Here is a 22,576-nt window from a genome sequence, read left to right as displayed (position 1 = left end):
ACTCTCTCTCACTGACTCACTCACTCTCACTGACTCACTCACTCTCACTGACTCACTCACTCTCAATGATTTACTCACTCTCACTGACTCACTGACTCACTCACTCTCACTGACTCACTCACTCTAACTGACTCACTGACTCTCACTGACTCACTGACTCTCACTCACTGACTGACTCACTCTCACTGACTGACTCACTCTCACTGACTGGCTCACTCTCACTGACTGAGTCACTGCATGACTCACTGGCTGGCTCACTGGCTGACTCACTCACTCTCACTGACTGACTCACTCACTCTCACTGACTGACTCACTCACTCTCACTGACTGACTCACTTACTCTCACTGACTGACTCACTCTCACTGACTGACTCACTCACTCTCACTGACTGACTCTCTCTCTCTCTCACTGACTGACTCACTCACACTCACTGACTGACTCACTCACTCTCACTGACTGACTCACTCACTCTCACTGACTCACTCACTCTCACTGACTCACTCACTCTCAATGACTCACTCACTCTCACTGACTCACTCACTCACTCTCACTGACTCACTCACTCACTCTCACTGACTCACTCAGTCTCACTGACTGACTCACTCTAACTGACTCACTGACTCTCACTGACTCACTGACTCTCACTCACTGACTGACTCACTCTTACTGACTGACTCACTCTCACTGACTGGCTCACTCTCACTGACTGAGTCACTGCATGACTCACTGGCTGACTCACTGGCTGACTCACTCACTCTCATTGACTGACTCACTCACTCTCACTGACTGACTCACTCACTCGCACTGACTGACTCACTTACTCTCACTGACTGACTCACTCTCACTGACTGACTCACTCACTCTCACTGACTGACTCACTCACTCTCACTGACTGACTCACTCACTCTCACTGACTGAGACTCACTCTCACTGACTGAGACTCACTCTCACTGACTGACACTCACTCTCACTGACTGACACTCACTCTCACTGACTGACTCGCTCACTCTCACTGACTGACTCACTCTCACTGACTCACTCTCTCTCTCACTGACTCACTCACTCTCACTGACTGACTAACTCTCACTGACTGACTCACTCTCACTGATTGACTCACTCTCACTGACTGACTCACTCACTCTCACTCACTGACTCACTCACTCTCACTGACTGACTGACTCTCACTGACTGACTCTCTCTCTCTCTCACTGACTGACTCACTCACACTCACTGACTGACTCACTCACTCTCACTGACTGACTCACTCACTCTCACTGACTGACTCACTCTCACTGACTCACTCACTCTCAATGATTTACTCACTCTCACTGACTCACTCACTCACTCTCACTGACTCACTCACTCTCACTGACTCACTCACTCTCACTGACTCCTTCACTCTAACTGACTCACTGACTCTCACTGACTCACTGACTCTCACTCACTGACTGACTCTCTCTCTCTCTCACTGACTGACTCACTCACACTCACTGACTGACTCACTCACTCTCACTGACTGACTCACTCTCACTGACTCACTCACTCTCACTGACTCACTCACTCTCAATGATTTACTCACTCTCACTGACTCACTCACTCACTCTCACTGACTCACGCACTCTCACTGACTCACTCACTCTCACTGACTCACTCACTCTAACTGACTCACTGACTCTCACTGACTCACTGACTCTCCCTCACTGACTGACTCACTCTCACTGACTGACTCACTCTCACTGACTGGCTCACTCTCACTGACTGAGTCACTGCATGACTCACTGGCTGACTAACTGGCTGACTCACTCACTCTCACTGACTGACTCACTCACTCTCACTGACTGACTCACTTACTCTCACTGACTGACTCACTCACTCTCACTGACTGACACTCACTCTCACTGACTGACACTCACTCTCACTGACTGACACTCACTCTCACTGACTGACACTCACTCTCACTGACTGACTCACGCACTCTCACTGACTGACTCAGTCTCCCTGACTGACTCACTCACTCTCACTGACTCACTCACTCTCACTGACTGACTCACTCACTCTCACTGACTGACTCGCTCACTCTCACTGACTTACTCACTCTCACTGACTCACTCTCTCTCTCACTGACTCACTCACTCTCACTGACTGACTCACTCTCACTGACTGACTCACTCTCACTGATTGACTCATTCTCACTGACTGACTCACTCACTCTCACTGACTGACTCACTCACTCTCACTGACTGACTCACTCTCAATGACTGACTCACTCTCACTGACTGGCTCACTCTCACTGACTGAGTCACTGACTGACCCACTGGCTGACTCACTGGCTGACTCACTCACTCTCACTGACTGACTCACTCACTCTTACTGACTGACTCACTCACTCCCACTGACTGACTCACTTACTCTCACTGACTGACTCACTCACTCTCACTGACTGACTCACTCACTCTCACTGACTGACTCACTCACTCTCACTGACTGAGACTCACTCTCACTGACTGACACTAACTTTCACTGACTGACACTCACTCTCACTGACTGACACTCACTCTCACTGACTGACTCACATACTCTCACTGACTGACTCAGTCTCCCTGACTGACTCACTCACTCTCACTGACTCACTCACTCTCACTGACTGACTCACTCACTCTCACTGACTGACTCGCTCACTCTCACTGACTGACTCACTCTCACTGACTCACTCTCTCTCTCACTGACTCACTCACTCTCACTGACTGACTAACTCTCACTGACTGACTCACTCTCACTGATTGACTCACTCTCACTGACTGACTCACTCACTCTCACTCACTGACTCACTCACTCTCACTGACTGACTGACTCTCACTGACTGACTCTCTCTCTCTCTCACTGACTGACTCACTCACACTCACTGACTGACTCACTCACTCTCACTGACTGACTCACTCACTCTCACTGACTGACTCACTCTCACTGACTCACTCACTCTCAATGATTTACTCACTCTCACTGACTCACTCACTCACTCTCACTGACTCACTCACTCTCACTGACTCACTCACTCTCACTGACTCCTTCACTCTAACTGACTCACTGACTCTCACTGACTCACTGACTCTCACTCACTGACTGATTCTCTCTCTCTCACTGACTGACTCACTCACACTCACTGACTGACTCACTCACTCTCACTGACTGACTCACTCTCACTGACTCACTCACTCTCACTGACTCACTCACTCTCAATGATTTACTCACTCTCACTGACTCACTCACTCTCACTGACTCACGCACTCTCACTGACTCACTCACTCTCACTGACTCACTCACTCTAACTGACTCACTGACTCTCACTGACTCACTGACTCTCACTCACTGACTGACTCACTCTCACTGACTGACTCACTCTCACTGACTGGCTCACTCTCACTGACTGAGTCACTGCATGACTCACTGGCTGACTAACTGGCTGACTCACTCACTCTCACTGACTGACTCACTCACTCTCACTGACTGACTCACTTACTCTCACTGACTGACTCACTCACTCTCACTGACTGACACTCACTCTCACTGACTGACACTCACTCTCACTGACTGACACTCACTCTCACTGACTGACACTCACTCTCACTGACTGACTCACGCACTCTCACTGACTGACTCAGTCTCCCTGACTGACTCACTCACTCTCACTGACTCACTCACTCTCACTGACTGACTCACTCACTCTCACTGACTGACTCGCTCACTCTCACTGACTTACTCACTCTCACTGACTCACTCTCTCTCTCACTGACTCACTCACTCTCACTGACTGACTCACTCTCACTGACTGACTCACTCTCACTGATTGACTCACTCTCACTGACTGACTCACTCACTCTCACTGACTGACTCACTCACTCTCACTGACTGACTCACTCTCACTGACTGACTCACTCTCACTGACTGGCTCACTCTCACTGACTGAGTCACTGACTGACCCACTGGCTGACTCACTGGCTGACTCACTCACTCTCACTGACTGACTCACTCACTCTTACTGACTGACTCACTCACTCCCACTGACTGACTCACTTACTCTCACTGACTGACTCACTCACTCTCACTGACTGACTCACTCACTCTCACTGACTGACTCACTCACTCTCACTGACTGAGACTCACTCTCACTGACTGACACTAACTTTCACTGACTGACACTCACTCTCACTGACTGACACTCACTCTCACTGACTGACTCACATACTCTCACTGACTGACTCAGTCTCCCTGACTGACTCACTCACTCTCACTGACTCACTCACTCTCACTGACTGACTCACTCACTCTCACTGACTGACTCGCTCACTCTCACTGACTGACTCACTCTCACTGACTCACTCTCTCTCTCACTGACTCACTCACTCTCACTGACTCACTCACTCTCACTGACTGACTCACTCTCACTGATTGACTCACTCTCACTGACTGACTCACTCACTCTCACTCACTGACTCACTCACTCTCACTGACTGACTCACTCTCACTGACTGACTCTCTCTCTCTCTCACTGACTGACTCACTCACACTCACTGACTGACTCACTCACTCTCACTGACTGACTCACTCACTCTCACTGACTGACTCACTCTCACTGACTCACTCACTCTCAATGATTTACTCACTCTCACTGACTCACTCACTCACTCTCACTGACTCACTCACTCTCACTGACTCACTCACTCTCACTGACTCCTTCACTCTAACTGACTCACTGACTCTCACTGACTCACTGACTCTCACTCACTGACTGATTCTCTCTCTCTCACTGACTGACTCACTCACACTCACTGACTGACTCACTCACTCTCACTGACTGACTCACTCTCACTGACTCACTCACTCTCACTGACTCACTCACTCTCAATGATTTACTCACTCTCACTGACTCACTCACTCTCACTGACTCACGCACTCTCACTGACTCACTCACTCTCACTGACTCACTCACTCTAACTGACTCACTGACTCTCACTGACTCACTGACTCTCACTCACTGACTGACTCACTCTCACTGACTGACTCACTCTCACTGACTGGCTCACTCTCACTGACTGAGTCACTGCATGACTCACTGGCTGACTAACTGGCTGACTCACTCACTCTCACTGACTGACTCACTCACTCTCACTGACTGACTCACTTACTCTCACTGACTGACTCACTCACTCTCACTGACTGACACTCACTCTCACTGACTGACACTCACTCTCACTGACTGACACTCACTCTCACTGACTGACACTCACTCTCACTGACTGACTCACGCACTCTCACTGACTGACTCAGTCTCCCTGACTGACTCACTCACTCTCACTGACTCACTCACTCTCACTGACTGACTCACTCACTCTCACTGACTGACTCGCTCACTCTCACTGACTTACTCACTCTCACTGACTCACTCTCTCTCTCACTGACTCACTCACTCTCACTGACTGACTCACTCTCACTGACTGACTCACTCTCACTGATTGACTCACTCTCACTGACTGACTCACTCACTCTCACTGACTGACTCACTCACTCTCACTGACTGACTCACTCTCACTGACTGACTCACTCTCACTGACTGGCTCACTCTCACTGACTGAGTCACTGACTGACCCACTGGCTGACTCACTGGCTGACTCACTCACTCTCACTGACTGACTCACTCACTCTTACTGACTGACTCACTCACTCCCACTGACTGACTCACTTACTCTCACTGACTGACTCACTCACTCTCACTGACTGACTCACTCACTCTCACTGACTGACTCACTCACTCTCACTGACTGACTCACTCACTCTCACTGACTGAGACTCACTCTCACTGACTGACACTAACTTTCACTGACTGACACTCACTCTCACTGACTGACACTCACTCTCACTGACTGACTCACATACTCTCACTGACTGACTCAGTCTCCCTGACTGACTCACTCACTCTCACTGACTCACTCACTCTCACTGACTGACTCACTCACTCTCACTGACTGACTCGCTCACTCTCACTGACTGACTCACTCTCACTGACTCACTCTCTCTCTCACTGACTCACTCACTCTCACTGACTGACTAACTCTCACTGACTGACTCACTCTCACTGATTGACTCACTCTCACTGACTGACTCACTCACTCTCACTCACTGACTCACTCACTCTCACTGACTGACTGACTCTCACTGACTGACTCTCTCTCTCTCTCACTGACTGACTCACTCACACTCACTGACTGACTCACTCACTCTCACTGACTGACTCACTCACTCTCACTGACTGACTCACTCTCACTGACTCACTCACTCTCAATGATTTACTCACTCTCACTGACTCACTCACTCACTCTCACTGACTCACTCACTCTCACTGACTCACTCACTCTCACTGACTCCTTCACTCTAACTGACTCACTGACTCTCACTGACTCACTGACTCTCACTCACTGACTGACTCACTCTCACTGACTGACTCACTCTCACTGACTAGCTCACTCTCACTGACTGAGTCACTGCATGACTCACTGGCTGACTCACTGGCTGACTCACTCACTCTCACTGACTGACTCACTCACTCTCACTGACTGACTCACTTACTCTCACTGACTGACTCACTCACTCTCACTGACTGAGACTCACTCTCACTGACTGACACTCACTCTCACTGACTGACTTACTCACTCTCACTGACTGACTCACTCACTCTCACTCACTGACTCACTCACTCTCACTGACTGACTCACTCTCACTGACTGACTCTCTCTCTCTCACTGACTGACTGACTCACTCACACTCACTGACTGACTCACTCACTCTCACTGACTGACTCACTCACTCTCACTGACTCACTCACTCTCACTGACTCACTCACTCTCAATGATTTACTCACTCTCACTGACTAACTGACTCACTCACTCTCACTGACTCACTCACTCTAACTGACTCACTGACTCTCACTGACTCACTGACTTTCACTCACTGACTGACTCACTCTCACTGACTGACTCACTCTCACTGACTGGCTCACTCTCACTGACTGAGTCACTGCATGACTCACTGGCTGGCTCACTGGCTGACTCACTCACTCTCACTGACTGACTGACTCACTCTCACTGACTGACTCACTCACTCTCACTGACTGACTCACTTACTCCCACTGACTGACTCACTTACTCTCACTGACTGACTCACTCTCACTGACTCACTCACTCTAACTGACTCACTGACTCTCACTGACTCACTGACTCTCACTCACTGACTGACTCACTCTCACTGACTGACTCACTCTCACTGACTGGCTCACTCTCACTGACTGAGTCACTGCATGACTCACTGGCTGACTAACTGGCTGACTCACTCACTCTCACTGACTGACTCACTCACTCTCACTGACTGACTCACTTACTCTCACTGGCTGACTCACTCACTCTCACTGACTGAGACTCACTCTCACTGACTGACACTCACTCTCATTGACTGACTCACTCACTCTCACTCACTGACTCACTCACTCTCACTGACTGACTCACTCTCACTGACTGACTCTCTCTCTCACTGACTGACTCACTCACACTCACTGACTGACTCACTCACTCTCACTGACTGACTCACTCACTCTCACTGAATGACTCACTCTCACTGACACTCACCCACTCTCACACACTGACTAACTCACTCTCACTGACTGACTCCCTCTCACTGACTCACTCTCACTGACTCACTCTCAATGACTGACTCACTCTCACTGACTGACTCACTCTCACTGACTGGCTCACTCTCACTGACTGAGTCACTGACTGACCCACTGGCTGACTCACTGGTTGACTCACTCACTCTCACTGACTGACTCACTCACTCTTACTGACTGACTCACTCACTCTCACTGACTGACTCACTTACTCTCACTGACTGACTCACTCACTCTCACTGACTGACTCACTCACTCTCACTGACTGACTCACTCACTCTCACTGACTGAGACTCACTCTCACTGACTGACACTAACTTTCACTGACTGACACTCACTCTCACTGACTGACACTCACTCTCACTGACTGACTCACATACTCTCACTGACTGACTCAGTCTCCCTGACTGACTCACTCACTCTCACTGACTCACTCACTCTCACTGACTGACTCACTCACTCTCACTGACTGACTCGCTCACTCTCACTGATTGACTCACTCTCACTGACTCACTCTCTCTCTCACTGACTCACTCACTCTCACTGACTGACTCACTCTCACTGACCGACTCACTCTCACTGATTGACTCACTCTCACTGACTGACTCACTCACTCTCACTCACTGACTCACTCACTCTCACTGACTGACTCACTCTCACTGACTCACTCACTCTCAATGATTTACTCACTCTCACTGACTCACTCACTCTCACTGACTCACTCACTCTCACTGACTCACTCACTCTCACTGACTCACTCACTCTAACTGACTCACTGACTCTCACTGACTCACTGACTCTCACTCACTGACTCACTCACTCTCACTGACTCACTCACTCTAACTGACTCACTGACTCTCACTGACTCACTGACTCTCACTCACTGACTGACTCACTCTCACTGACTGACTCACTCTCACTGACTGGCTCACTCTCACTGACTGAGTCACTGCATGACTCACTGGCTGACTCACTGGCTGACTCACTCACTCTCACTGACTGACTGACTCACTCTCACTGACTGACTCACTTACTCTCACTCACTGACTCACTCACTCTCACTGACTGACTCACTCTCACTGACTGACTCTCTCTCTCTCACTGACTGACTCACTCACACTCACTGACTGACTCACTCACTTTCACTGACTGACTCACTCACTCTCACTGACTCACTCACTCTCACTGACTCACTCACTCTCAATGATGTACTCACTCTCACTGACTCACTCACTCACTCTCACTGACTCACTCACTCTCACTGACTCACTCACTCTCACTGACTCACTCACTCTCACTGACTGACTCACTCACTCTCACTGACTGACTCGCTCACTCTCACTGACTTACTCACTCTCACTGACTCACTCTCTCTCTCACTGACTCACTCACTCTCACTGACTGACTCACTCTCACTGACTGACTCACTCTCACTGATTGACTCATTCTCACTGACTGACTCACTCACTCTCACTGACTGACTCACTCACTCTCACTGACTGACTCACTCTCAATGACTGACTCACTCTCACTGACTGGCTCACTCTCACTGACTGAGTCACTGACTGACCCACTGGCTGACTCACTGGCTGACTCACTCACTCTCACTGACTGACTCACTCACTCTTACTGACTGACTCACTCACTCCCACTGACTGACTCACTTACTCTCACTGACTGACTCACTCACTCTCACTGACTGACTCACTCACTCTCACTGACTGACTCACTCACTCTCACTGACTGAGACTCACTCTCACTGACTGACACTAACTTTCACTGACTGACACTCACTCTCACTGACTGACACTCACTCTCACTGACTGACTCACATACTCTCACTGACTGACTCAGTCTCCCTGACTGACTCACTCACTCTCACTGACTCACTCACTCTCACTGACTGACTCACTCACTCTCACTGACTGACTCGCTCACTCTCACTGACTGACTCACTCTCACTGACTCACTCTCTCTCTCACTGACTCACTCACTCTCACTGACTGACTAACTCTCACTGACTGACTCACTCTCACTGATTGACTCACTCTCACTGACTGACTCACTCACTCTCACTCACTGACTCACTCACTCTCACTGACTGACTGACTCTCACTGACTGACTCTCTCTCTCTCTCACTGACTGACTCACTCACACTCACTGACTGACTCACTCACTCTCACTGACTGACTCACTCACTCTCACTGACTGACTCACTCTCACTGACTCACTCACTCTCAATGATTTACTCACTCTCACTGACTCACTCACTCACTCTCACTGACTCACTCACTCTCACTGACTCACTCACTCTCACTGACTCCTTCACTCTAACTGACTCACTGACTCTCACTGACTCACTGACTCTCACTCACTGACTGATTCTCTCTCTCTCACTGACTGACTCACTCACACTCACTGACTGACTCACTCACTCTCACTGACTGACTCACTCTCACTGACTCACTCACTCTCACTGACTCACTCACTCTCAATGATTTACTCACTCTCACTGACTCACTCACTCTCACTGACTCACGCACTCTCACTGACTCACTCACTCTCACTGACTCACTCACTCTAACTGACTCACTGACTCTCACTGACTCACTGACTCTCACTCACTGACTGACTCACTCTCACTGACTGACTCACTCTCACTGACTGGCTCACTCTCACTGACTGAGTCACTGCATGACTCACTGGCTGACTAACTGGCTGACTCACTCACTCTCACTGACTGACTCACTCACTCTCACTGACTGACTCACTTACTCTCACTGACTGACTCACTCACTCTCACTGACTGACACTCACTCTCACTGACTGACACTCACTCTCACTGACTGACACTCACTCTCACTGACTGACACTCACTCTCACTGACTGACTCACGCACTCTCACTGACTGACTCAGTCTCCCTGACTGACTCACTCACTCTCACTGACTCACTCACTCTCACTGACTGACTCACTCACTCTCACTGACTGACTCGCTCACTCTCACTGACTTACTCACTCTCACTGACTCACTCTCTCTCTCACTGACTCACTCACTCTCACTGACTGACTCACTCTCACTGACTGACTCACTCTCACTGATTGACTCACTCTCACTGACTGACTCACTCACTCTCACTGACTGACTCACTCACTCTCACTGACTGACTCACTCTCACTGACTGACTCACTCTCACTGACTGGCTCACTCTCACTGACTGAGTCACTGACTGACCCACTGGCTGACTCACTGGCTGACTCACTCACTCTCACTGACTGACTCACTCACTCTTACTGACTGACTCACTCACTCCCACTGACTGACTCACTTACTCTCACTGACTGACTCACTCACTCTCACTGACTGACTCACTCACTCTCACTGACTGACTCACTCACTCTCACTGACTGAGACTCACTCTCACTGACTGACACTAACTTTCACTGACTGACACTCACTCTCACTGACTGACACTCACTCTCACTGACTGACTCACATACTCTCACTGACTGACTCAGTCTCCCTGACTGACTCACTCACTCTCACTGACTCACTCACTCTCACTGACTGACTCACTCACTCTCACTGACTGACTCGCTCACTCTCACTGACTGACTCACTCTCACTGACTCACTCTCTCTCTCACTGACTCACTCACTCTCACTGACTCACTCACTCTCACTGACTGACTCACTCTCACTGATTGACTCACTCTCACTGACTGACTCACTCACTCTCACTCACTGACTCACTCACTCTCACTGACTGACTCACTCTCACTGACTGACTCTCTCTCTCTCTCACTGACTGACTCACTCACACTCACTGACTGACTCACTCACTCTCACTGACTGACTCACTCACTCTCACTGACTGACTCACTCTCACTGACTCACTCACTCTCAATGATTTACTCACTCTCACTGACTCACTCACTCACTCTCACTGACTCACTCACTCTCACTGACTCACTCACTCTCACTGACTCCTTCACTCTAACTGACTCACTGACTCTCACTGACTCACTGACTCTCACTCACTGACTGATTCTCTCTCTCTCACTGACTGACTCACTCACACTCACTGACTGACTCACTCACTCTCACTGACTGACTCACTCTCACTGACTCACTCACTCTCACTGACTCACTCACTCTCAATGATTTACTCACTCTCACTGACTCACTCACTCTCACTGACTCACGCACTCTCACTGACTCACTCACTCTCACTGACTCACTCACTCTAACTGACTCACTGACTCTCACTGACTCACTGACTCTCACTCACTGACTGACTCACTCTCACTGACTGACTCACTCTCACTGACTGGCTCACTCTCACTGACTGAGTCACTGCATGACTCACTGGCTGACTAACTGGCTGACTCACTCACTCTCACTGACTGACTCACTCACTCTCACTGACTGACTCACTTACTCTCACTGACTGACTCACTCACTCTCACTGACTGACACTCACTCTCACTGACTGACACTCACTCTCACTGACTGACACTCACTCTCACTGACTGACACTCACTCTCACTGACTGACTCACGCACTCTCACTGACTGACTCAGTCTCCCTGACTGACTCACTCACTCTCACTGACTCACTCACTCTCACTGACTGACTCACTCACTCTCACTGACTGACTCGCTCACTCTCACTGACTTACTCACTCTCACTGACTCACTCTCTCTCTCACTGACTCACTCACTCTCACTGACTGACTCACTCTCACTGACTGACTCACTCTCACTGATTGACTCACTCTCACTGACTGACTCACTCACTCTCACTGACTGACTCACTCACTCTCACTGACTGACTCACTCTCACTGACTGACTCACTCTCACTGACTGGCTCACTCTCACTGACTGAGTCACTGACTGACCCACTGGCTGACTCACTGGCTGACTCACTCACTCTCACTGACTGACTCACTCACTCTTACTGACTGACTCACTCACTCCCACTGACTGACTCACTTACTCTCACTGACTGACTCACTCACTCTCACTGACTGACTCACTCACTCTCACTGACTGACTCACTCACTCTCACTGACTGACTCACTCACTCTCACTGACTGAGACTCACTCTCACTGACTGACACTAACTTTCACTGACTGACACTCACTCTCACTGACTGACACTCACTCTCACTGACTGACTCACATACTCTCACTGACTGACTCAGTCTCCCTGACTGACTCACTCACTCTCACTGACTCACTCACTCTCACTGACTGACTCACTCACTCTCACTGACTGACTCGCTCACTCTCACTGACTGACTCACTCTCACTGACTCACTCTCTCTCTCACTGACTCACTCACTCTCACTGACTGACTAACTCTCACTGACTGACTCACTCTCACTGATTGACTCACTCTCACTGACTGACTCACTCACTCTCACTCACTGACTCACTCACTCTCACTGACTGACTGACTCTCACTGACTGACTCTCTCTCTCTCTCACTGACTGACTCACTCACACTCACTGACTGACTCACTCACTCTCACTGACTGACTCACTCACTCTCACTGACTGACTCACTCTCACTGACTCACTCACTCTCAATGATTTACTCACTCTCACTGACTCACTCACTCACTCTCACTGACTCACTCACTCTCACTGACTCACTCACTCTCACTGACTCCTTCACTCTAACTGACTCACTGACTCTCACTGACTCACTGACTCTCACTCACTGACTGACTCACTCTCACTGACTGACTCACTCTCACTGACTAGCTCACTCTCACTGACTGAGTCACTGCATGACTCACTGGCTGACTCACTGGCTGACTCACTCACTCTCACTGACTGACTCACTCACTCTCACTGACTGACTCACTTACTCTCACTGACTGACTCACTCACTCTCACTGACTGAGACTCACTCTCACTGACTGACACTCACTCTCACTGACTGACTTACTCACTCTCACTGACTGACTCACTCACTCTCACTCACTGACTCACTCACTCTCACTGACTGACTCACTCTCACTGACTGACTCTCTCTCTCTCACTGACTGACTGACTCACTCACACTCACTGACTGACTCACTCACTCTCACTGACTGACTCACTCACTCTCACTGACTCACTCACTCTCACTGACTCACTCACTCTCAATGATTTACTCACTCTCACTGACTAACTGACTCACTCACTCTCACTGACTCACTCACTCTAACTGACTCACTGACTCTCACTGACTCACTGACTTTCACTCACTGACTGACTCACTCTCACTGACTGACTCACTCTCACTGACTGGCTCACTCTCACTGACTGAGTCACTGCATGACTCACTGGCTGGCTCACTGGCTGACTCACTCACTCTCACTGACTGACTGACTCACTCTCACTGACTGACTCACTCACTCTCACTGACTGACTCACTTACTCCCACTGACTGACTCACTTACTCTCACTGACTGACTCACTCTCACTGACTCACTCACTCTAACTGACTCACTGACTCTCACTGACTCACTGACTCTCACTCACTGACTGACTCACTCTCACTGACTGACTCACTCTCACTGACTGGCTCACTCTCACTGACTGAGTCACTGCATGACTCACTGGCTGACTAACTGGCTGACTCACTCACTCTCACTGACTGACTCACTCACTCTCACTGACTGACTCACTTACTCTCACTGGCTGACTCACTCACTCTCACTGACTGAGACTCACTCTCACTGACTGACACTCACTCTCATTGACTGACTCACTCACTCTCACTCACTGACTCACTCACTCTCACTGACTGACTCACTCTCACTGACTGACTCTCTCTCTCACTGACTGACTCACTCACACTCACTGACTGACTCACTCACTCTCACTGACTGACTCACTCACTCTCACTGAATGACTCACTCTCACTGACACTCACCCACTCTCACACACTGACTAACTCACTCTCACTGACTGACTCCCTCTCACTGACTCACTCTCACTGACTCACTCTCAATGACTGACTCACTCTCACTGACTGACTCACTCTCACTGACTGGCTCACTCTCACTGACTGAGTCACTGACTGACCCACTGGCTGACTCACTGGTTGACTCACTCACTCTCACTGACTGACTCACTCACTCTTACTGACTGACTCACTCACTCTCACTGACTGACTCACTTACTCTCACTGACTGACTCACTCACTCTCACTGACTGACTCACTCACTCTCACTGACTGACTCACTCACTCTCACTGACTGAGACTCACTCTCACTGACTGACACTAACTTTCACTGACTGACACTCACTCTCACTGACTGACACTCACTCTCACTGACTGACTCACATACTCTCACTGACTGACTCAGTCTCCCTGACTGACTCACTCACTCTCACTGACTCACTCACTCTCACTGACTGACTCACTCACTCTCACTGACTGACTCGCTCACTCTCACTGATTGACTCACTCTCACTGACTCACTCTCTCTCTCACTGACTCACTCACTCTCACTGACTGACTCACTCTCACTGACCGACTCACTCTCACTGATTGACTCACTCTCACTGACTGACTCACTCACTCTCACTCACTGACTCACTCACTCTCACTGACTGACTCACTCTCACTGACTCACTCACTCTCAATGATTTACTCACTCTCACTGACTCACTCACTCTCACTGACTCACTCACTCTCACTGACTCACTCACTCTCACTGACTCACTCACTCTAACTGACTCACTGACTCTCACTGACTCACTGACTCTCACTCACTGACTCACTCACTCTCACTGACTCACTCACTCTAACTGACTCACTGACTCTCACTGACTCACTGACTCTCACTCACTGACTGACTCACTCTCACTGACTGACTCACTCTCACTGACTGGCTCACTCTCACTGACTGAGTCACTGCATGACTCACTGGCTGACTCACTGGCTGACTCACTCACTCTCACTGACTGACTGACTCACTCTCACTGACTGACTCACTTACTCTCACTCACTGACTCACTCACTCTCACTGACTGACTCACTCTCACTGACTGACTCTCTCTCTCTCACTGACTGACTCACTCACACTCACTGACTGACTCACTCACTTTCACTGACTGACTCACTCACTCTCACTGACTCACTCACTCTCACTGACTCACTCACTCTCAATGATGTACTCACTCTCACTGACTCACTCACTCACTCTCACTGACTCACTCACTCTCACTGACTCACTCACTCTCACTGACTCACTCACTCTAACTGACTCACTGACTCTCACTGACTGACTCACTCTCACTCACTGACTCACTCTCACTGACTTACTCTCTCACTCTCACAGACTCACTCACTCTCACTGACTGAGACTCACTCTCACTGACTGACACTCACTCTCACTGACTGACTTACTCACTCTCACTGACTGACTCACTCACTCTCACTCACTGACTCACTCACTCTCACTGACTGACTCACTCTCACTGACTGACTCTCTCTCTCTCACTGACTGACTCACTCACACTCACTGACTGACTCACTCACTCTCACTGACTGACTCACTCACTCTCACTGACTCACTCACTCTCACAGACTCACTCACTCTCAATGAGTTACTCACTCTCACTGACTCACTCTCACTGACTGACTCACTCTCACTGACTGACTCTCTCTCTCTCACTGACTGACTCACTCACACTCACTGACTGACTCACTCACTCTCACTGACTCACTCACTCACTCTCACTGACTCACTCACTCTCACTGACTCACTCACTCTCACTGACTCACTCACTCTAACTGACTCACTGACTCTCACTGACTCACTGACTCTCACTCACTGACTGACTCACTCTCACTGACTGACTCACTCTCACTGACTGGCTCACTCTCACTGACTGAGTCACTGCATGACTCACTGGCTGACTCACTGGCTGACTCACTCACTCTCACTGACTGACTCACTCACTCTCACTGACTGACTCGCTCACTCTCACTGACTTACTCACTCTCACTGACTCACTCTCTCTCTCACTGACCCACTCACTCTCACTGACTGACTCACTCTCACTGACTGACTCACTCTCACTGATTGACTCACTCTCACTGACTGACTCACTCACTCTCACTGACTGACTCACTCACTCTCACTGACTGACTCACTCTTACTGACTGACTCTCTCTCTCTCACTGACTGACTCACTCACACTCACTGACAGACTCACTCACTCTCACTGACTGACTCACTCTCACTGACTCACTCACTCTCACTGACTCACTCACTCTCAATGATTTACTCACTCTCACTGACTCACTCACTCACTCTCACTGACTCACTCACTCTCACTGACTCACTCACTCTCACTGACTCACTCACTCTAACTGACTCACTGACTCTCACTGACTCAGTGACTCTCTCTCACTGACTGACTCACTCTCACTGACTGGCTCACTCTCACTGACTGAGTCACTGCATGACTCACTGGCTGACTCACTGGCTGACTCACTCACTCTCACTGACTGACTCACTCACTCTCACTGACTCACTCACTTACTCTCACTGACTGACTCCCTCACTCTCACTCTCACTGACTCACTCTCACTGACTCACTTTAATTGACTCACTCTCACTGACTCACTCACTCTCACTGACTCACTCACTCACTGACTCACTCTCACTGACTCACTCTCACTGACTGACACTCACTCTCACTGACTGACACTCACTCTCACTGACTGACTTACGCACTCTCACTGACTGACTCAGTCTCCCTGACTGACTCACTCACTCTCACTGACTCACTCACTCTCACTGACTGACTCACTCATTCTCACTGACTGACTCGCTCACTCTCACTGACTTACTCACTCTCACTGACTCACTCTCTCTCTCACTGACTCACTCACTCTCACTGACTGACTCACTCTCACTGACTGACTCACTCTCACTGATTGACTCACTCTCACTGACTGACTCACTCACTCTCACTGACTCACTCACTCTAACTGACTCACTGACTCTCACTGACTCACTGACTCTCACTCACTGACTGACTCACTCTCACTGACTCACTCACTCTCACTGACTCACTCACTCTCACTGACTGACTCACTCACTCTCACTCTCACTGACTCACTCTCACTGACTCACTTTAATTGACTCACTCTCACTGACTCACTCACTCTCACTGACTCACTCACTCACTGACTCACTCTCACTGACTGACTGACTCACTCTCACTGACTCGCTCGCTCACTCTCACTGGCTGACTCTCACTGACTGACTCACTCTCACTGATACTCACCCACTCTCACACACTGACTGACTCACTCTCACTGACTGACTCCCTCTCACTGACTCACTCTCACTGACTCACTCTCACTGACTGACTCACTCTCACTGACTGACTCACTCTCACTGACTGGCTCACTCTCACTGACTGAGTCACTGACTGACTCACTGGCTGACTCACTCACTCTCACTGACTGACTTACTCTCACTGACTGACTCACTCAGTCTCACTGACTGACTCACTCACTCTCACTGACTGAGACTCACTCTCACTGACTGACACTCACTCTCACTGACTGACACTCACTCTCACTGACTGACTCACTCACTCTCACTGACTGACTCACTCTCACTGACTGACTCACTCACTCTCACTGACTGAGACTCACTCTCACTGACTGACACTCACTCTCGCTGACTGACACTCACTCTCACTGACTGATTCAGTCTCCCTGGCTGACTCACTCACTCTCACTGACTCACGCACTCTCACTGACTGACTCATTCACTCTCACTGACTGACTTGCTCACTCTCACTGACTGACTCACTCTCACTGACTCACTCTCTCTCTCACTGACTCACTCACTCTCACTGACTGACTCACTCTCACTGACTGACTCACTCTCACTGACTGACTGACTCACTCTCACTGACTGACTCACTCACTCACTCTCACTGACTGACTCACTCTCACTGACTGACTCACTCACTCTCACTGACTGACTGACTCACTCTCACTGACTGACTCACTCACTCTCACTGACTGACTCACTCTCACTGACTGACTGACTCACTCTCACTGACTGACTCACTCACTCTCACTGATTGACTCACTCTCACTGACTGACTCACTCACTCTCACTCACTGACTCACTCCCTCTCACTGACTGACTCACTCTCACTGACTGACTCTCTCTCTCTCTCACTGACTGACTCACTCACACTCACTGACTGACTCACTCACTCTCACTGACTGACTCACTCACTCTCACTGACTGACTCACTCTCACTGACTCACTCACTCTCAATGATTTATTCACTCTCACTGACTCACTCACTCACTCTCACTGACTCACTCACTCTCACTGACTCACTCACTCTCACTGACTCACTCACTCTAACTGACTCACTGACTCTCACTGACTCACTGACTCTCACTCACTGACTGACTCACTCTCACTGACTGACTCACTCTCACTGACTGGCTCACTCTCACTGACTGAGTCACTGCATGACTCACTGGCTGACTCACTGGCTGACTCACTCACTCTCACTGACTGACTGACTCACTCTCACTGACTGACTCACTTACTCTCACTGACTGACTCACTCACTCTCACTGACTGAGACTCACTCTCACTGACTGACACTCACTCTCACTGACTGACTTACTCACTCTCACTGACTGACTCACTCACTCTGACTCACTGACTCACTCACTCTCACTGACTGACTCACTCTCACTGACTGACTCTCTCTCTCTCACTGACTGACTCACTCACACTCACTGACTGACTCACTCACTCTCATTGACTGACTCACTCTCTCTCACTGACTCACTCACTCTCACTGACTCACTCACTCTCACTGACTCACTCACTCTCAATGATTTACTCACTCTCACTGACTCACTGACTCACTCACTCTCACTGACTCACTCACTCTAACTGACTCACTGACTCTCACTGACTCACTGACTCTCACTCACTGACTGACTCACTCTCACTGACTGACTCACTCTCACTGACTGGCTCACTCTCACTGACTGAGTCACTGCATGACTCACTGGCTGGCTCACTGGCTGACTCACTCACTCTCACTGACTGACTCACTCACTCTCACTGACTGACTCACTCACTCTCACTGACTGACTCACTTACTCTCACTGACTGACTCACTCTCACTGACTGACTCACTCACTCTCACTGACTGACTCTCTCTCTCTCTCACTGACTGACTCACTCACACTCACTGACTGACTCACTCACTCTCACTGACTGACTCACTCACTCTCACTGACTCACTCACTCTCACTGACTCACTCACTCTCAATGACTCACTCACTCTCACTGACTCACTCACTCACTCTCACTGACTCACTCACTCACTCTCACTGACTCACTCAGTCTCACTGACTGACTCACTCTAACTGACTCACTGACTCTCACTGACTCACTGACTCTCACTCACTGACTGACTCACTCTTACTGACTGACTCACTCTCACTGACTGGCTCACTCTCACTGACTGAGTCACTGCATGACTCACTGGCTGACTCACTGGCTGACTCACTCACTCTCATTGACTGACTCACTCACTCTCACTGACTGACTCACTCACTCGCACTGACTGACTCACTTACTCTCACTGACTGACTCACTCTCACTGACTGACTCACTCACTCTCACTGACTGACTCACTCACTCTCACTGACTGACTCACTCACTCTCACTGACTGAGACTCACTCTCACTGACTGAGACTCACTCTCACTGACTGACACTCACTCTCACTGACTGACACTCACTCTCACTGACTGACTCGCTCACTCTCACTGACTGACTCACTCTCACTGACTCACTCTCTCTCTCACTGACTCACTCACTCTCACTGACTGACTAACTCTCACTGACTGACTCACTCTCACTGATTGACTCACTCTCACTGACTGACTCACTCACTCTCACTCACTGACTCACTCACTCTCACTGACTGACTGACTCTCACTGACTGACTCTCTCTCTCTCTCACTGACTGACTCACTCACACTCACTGACTGACTCACTCACTCTCACTGACTGACTCACTCACTCTCACTGACTGACTCACTCTCACTGACTCACTCACTCTCAATGATTTACTCACTCTCACTGACTCACTCACTCACTCTCACTGACTCACTCACTCTCACTGACTCACTCACTCTCACTGACTCCTTCACTCTAACTGACTCACTGACTCTCACTGACTCACTGACTCTCACTCACTGACTGACTCTCTCTCTCTCTCACTGACTGACTCACTCACACTCACTGACTGACTCACTCACTCTCACTGACTGACTCACTCTCACTGACTCACTCACTCTCACTGACTCACTCACTCTCAATGATTTACTCACTCTCACTGACTCACTCACTCACTCTCACTGACTCACGCACTCTCACTGACTCACTCACTCTCACTGACTCACTCACTCTAACTGACTCACTGACTCTCACTGACTCACTGACTCTCCCTCACTGACTGACTCACTCTCACTGACTGACTCACTCTCACTGACTGGCTCACTCTCACTGACTGAGTCACTGCATGACTCACTGGCTGACTAACTGGCTGACTCACTCACTCTCACTGACTGACTCACTCACTCTCACTGACTGACTCACTTACTCTCACTGACTGACTCACTCACTCTCACTGACTGACACTCACTCTCACTGACTGACACTCACTCTCACTGACTGACACTCACTCTCACTGACTGACACTCACTCTCACTGACTGACTCACGCACTCTCACTGACTGACTCAGTCTCCCTGACTGACTCACTCACTCTCACTGACTCACTCACTCTCACTGACTGACTCACTCACTCTCACTGACTGACTCGCTCACTCTCACTGACTTACTCACTCTCACTGACTCACTCTCTCTCTCACTGACTCACTCACTCTCACTGACTGACTCACTCTCACTGACTGACTCACTCTCACTGATTGACTCATTCTCACTGACTGACTCACTCACTCTCACTGACTGACTCACTCACTCTCACTGACTGACTCACTCTCAATGACTGACTCACTCTCACTGACTGGCTCACTCTCACTGACTGAGTCACTGACTGACCCACTGGCTGACTCACTGGCTGACTCACTCACTCTCACTGACTGACTCACTCACTCTTACTGACTGACTCACTCACTCCCACTGACTGACTCACTTACTCTCACTGACTGACTCACTCACTCTCACTGACTGACTCACTCACTCTCACTGACTGACTCACTCACTCTCACTGACTGAGACTCACTCTCACTGACTGACACTAACTTTCACTGACTGACACTCACTCTCACTGACTGACACTCACTCTCACTGACTGACTCACATACTCTCACTGACTGACTCAGTCTCCCTGACTGACTCACTCACTCTCACTGACTCACTCACTCTCACTGACTGACTCACTCACTCTCACTGACTGACTCGCTCACTCTCACTGACTGACTCACTCTCACTGACTCACTCTCTCTCTCACTGACTCACTCACTCTCACTGACTGACTAACTCTCACTGACTGACTCACTCTCACTGATTGACTCACTCTCACTGACTGACTCACTCACTCTCACTCACTGACTCACTCACTCTCACTGACTGACTGACTCTCACTGACTGACTCTCTCTCTCTCTCACTGACTGACTCACTCACACTCACTGACTGACTCACTCACTCTCACTGACTGACTCACTCACTCTCACTGACTGACTCACTCTCACTGACTCACTCACTCTCAATGATTTACTCACTCTCACTGACTCACTCACTCACTCTCACTGACTC

The sequence above is a fragment of the Triturus cristatus genome, chromosome 1_1, assembly GCF_964204655.1.
Source record: "Triturus cristatus chromosome 1_1, aTriCri1.1, whole genome shotgun sequence".
NCBI lineage: Eukaryota > Metazoa > Chordata > Amphibia > Caudata > Salamandridae > Triturus > Triturus cristatus.
This window is presented reverse-complemented; position numbering follows the sequence as displayed.